Consider the following 3,135-nt stretch of genomic DNA (forward strand, 5'->3'; position numbering starts at 1 on the left):
CATCTTTACAAAAAAATACAAAAATTATCAGGGCATGGTGGCACACCACTGTGGTCCCAGGGACTCTGGAAGCTGAGGCCAGAGGATCACTTGAGCCTGGCAGGTCAAGGCTGCAGTGAGCTGAGATACCTCACTCCAAACTGGGTAACAGGGGGAGACACTGTCTCTAAAAATACATATAAAATAATAAAACAAACAAACAAATATTGTATCTGGTTGTCATTTTGCAGATTATATCCCCTGGTCCTGTCAATCATCATTTTGGGACAGTTGTTGTTGTTGTTGTTGTTTGGGGGGTGGATGTGAAAATCTTTCTGCTTCATAATATTCCAGGCATCACTGATGCTCAGCCATAACTCCCCTCACCCCTGGATATGCTCATGGAACTAAATTTCCATCACTTGTTGGATTCCGTGAATTACCAAAATCAGTAAGAATGGACTCTTTTTTTTTTTTTTTTAGGTATGTAAACTATTTATTAACAGACAAGGCTTACAGACTTACTTCTTCTTGGACACACCCACGGTGAGGCCACGGCAGCCAACGGTCTCGGTGTGCTGGCCTTGGACACGAAGGCCCCAGAAGTGGCGCAGCCCTCTATGGCCCCGAATCTTCTTCAGTCGCTCCAGGTCTTCACGGAGCTTGTTGTCCAGACCATTGGCTAGGACCTGGCTATATTTTCCATCCTTTACGTCCTTCTGTCTGTTCAAGAACCAATCTGGGATCTTGTACTGGGGTGGATTCTGCGTAAGCGTGATCACACGTTCCACCTCCTCCTCAGTGAGTTCTCCCGCCCTCTTGGTGAGGTCAACGTCTGCTTTCCTCAACACCGCATGGGCATATCTTCCACCCACACCCTTAATGGCAGTGATGGCAAAGGCTGTTTTCCGCCGCCCATCGATGTTGGTGTTGAGTACTCGCAAAATATTTTGGAACTTTTCAGGGATCACTAGAGACATGGCGGCAGCACAAGCGGCTGCGTGTAGGCCTCCTGTGGAAGCGCAAGAATGGACTTTTAACACTTCCTCTTAGTCTGAATGAAGTTCACACACATCGCTGTCTTCACAGGGTTCGTCTGCCTTTTCCCATAAGAATTATGTCAACACGACCCCACAGCAAAGACCACATTGCTTCCTGTTATGGGCTGAAATGTGTGCCCCTGAACTCAACGCAGGAGCCCTACCTTCCAGCACCTCAGAATGGGAGCATATTTGAAGATGAGGTCTTTACAGAGGTGATCCAGTTAGAACAAGATCATTAGTATCATCCGTGTCTCCTGATTCGATGTGGCTGGAGCAGCCGGGTGCGGTGGCTCACGCCTGTAATCACAGCACTTTGGGAGGCCAAGGCGGGCAGATCACCTGACGTCAGGAATTCGAGACCAGCCTGGCCACCATGGTGAAACCCTCTCTCTATTTAAAAGAACACAAAATTTAGCCAGGCGTGATAGTGGGCACCTGTAATCCCAGCTACTTGGGAGGCTGAGGCAGGAGAATCACTTGAACCCGGAAGGTGGAGGTTGCAGTGAGCTGAAATTGCACCACTGCACTCCAGCCTGGGTGGCAGAGCAAGACTCCACCTCAAAAATTAAAATACAATATAATACAATACAATACAATAATAAAAAAATAAAAAATAAAAATTGGCCAGAGCCCTGATCAGGAGAGGAGATGAGGACAGAGGCACATACAAGGTGATGTCCACGTAAGGACACTGGGAGAAGATGGCCATCTCTACACTGAGAAAAGAGGCCTAAAGAGAAACCAACCCTGCCAGCACCTTGATCTCAGACTTCCAGCCTCCAGAACGGTAAGAAAATAGATGTCTGTTGTTGAAGCCACCCCGTCTGTGATGTTCTCTTGTGGCAGTCCTGGCAGGTTAATGCACTTACCCAACCAGAGTGCCCCAAACCCTTCCCACGTAGCAATTCTGGAGCGTAGACAGTCTGTGGATCGTAGTAAGGAACTAGATCTTTATCTGACAGCGACATGAATCTATTGACATGTTTTAGCCCAGGCAGTGGGCACGGACGCCTTTTCTTTTAAGATAGTCCAAGTTGGCTGCACAATGGGTAAAAGCCAGGGCTGGTGCATGGCAGAGACACACACAGAGGAGACTCGAGGGACACAGGACAGAGAGGATGGGTGCCCAGATGAGGTGGGGCAGTGGGAATGACGGAGACAGACCTGGCTCAGGGGGTGTCCAGGAGGCAGAACAGATGAGCCCTGGACACTGGTGGGATTCGGTGTGTGGCTCATTTCGTGTGTCCACCTGGCCAGGCTCTAATCCCCACGGGTTCCATCAAACCCTCATCCAGTTGTGGCTGTGAGGGTATTTTACAGATGCAGTTAACATCTATGATAGCTGACTTTCGGTGAAGGAGATGATCCTGGATAATGTGGGTGGGCCTCATCTCATCAGTTGAAGGCCTTATGAGCAAAAACGGAGTTTTCCCTGAGGAAAAATAAATTCCACCTCAAGGTTGCAGCATTAACTCCTCCCTGAGTTTCCAGTCCATCGTCAGTCAGCCCCACGGATGCCACACCTCCCAGACTTCAAAATCGTGTGAGCCGTTGCCTTACCATGAGTCTCTTAAAACAGTGGCTCCCAACCTTTCTGGCACCAGGTACCGGTTTTGTGGAAGACAATTCTTCCGCAGACCAGGGTGGGGAGATGACTTTAGGATGATTCAAGCACATTACATTTGTTACGCACTTTATTTCTATTATTATTACACTGTAATATGTAATGAAATAATTATACAACTCACCAGAATACAGAATTGGTGGGAGCTCTGAGCTCATTTTCCTGCATGCTCCCATCTGGGAATGGTGCGAGTCAGTGACAGATCTTCAGGCATTAGATTCTCATAAGGAGTGTGCAACCTGGATCCCTCGCACACACAGTTCACAACAGGGTTCGTGCTCCTATGAGAATCTAATGCGGCTGCTGATCCGACAGGAGGTGGAGCTCAGGTGGTGATGTGGGCAGTGGGGAGCGGCTGGAAATATAGATGAAGCTTTGCTCACTCATTCGCTCACCCACCCACCCTCACCTCCTGCTGTGTGGCCCAGTTCCTAACAGGCCATAGACCAGTATGGGTCCATGGCCTGGGGGTTGGGGACCCCCGTCTTT

At 48.9% G+C, this 3,135-nt stretch overlaps 1 pseudogene; it reads right to left on the minus strand.

Moving 5' to 3' along the window:
- Positions 1–500: 500 nt before the first annotated feature.
- Positions 501–959, minus strand: LOC112613269 (annotated as a pseudogene).
- Positions 960–3,135: the final 2,176 nt, after the last annotated feature.

Source organism: Theropithecus gelada, chromosome 19 (genome assembly GCF_003255815.1).
Source record: "Theropithecus gelada isolate Dixy chromosome 19, Tgel_1.0, whole genome shotgun sequence".
NCBI classification, from domain to species: domain Eukaryota; kingdom Metazoa; phylum Chordata; class Mammalia; order Primates; family Cercopithecidae; genus Theropithecus; species Theropithecus gelada.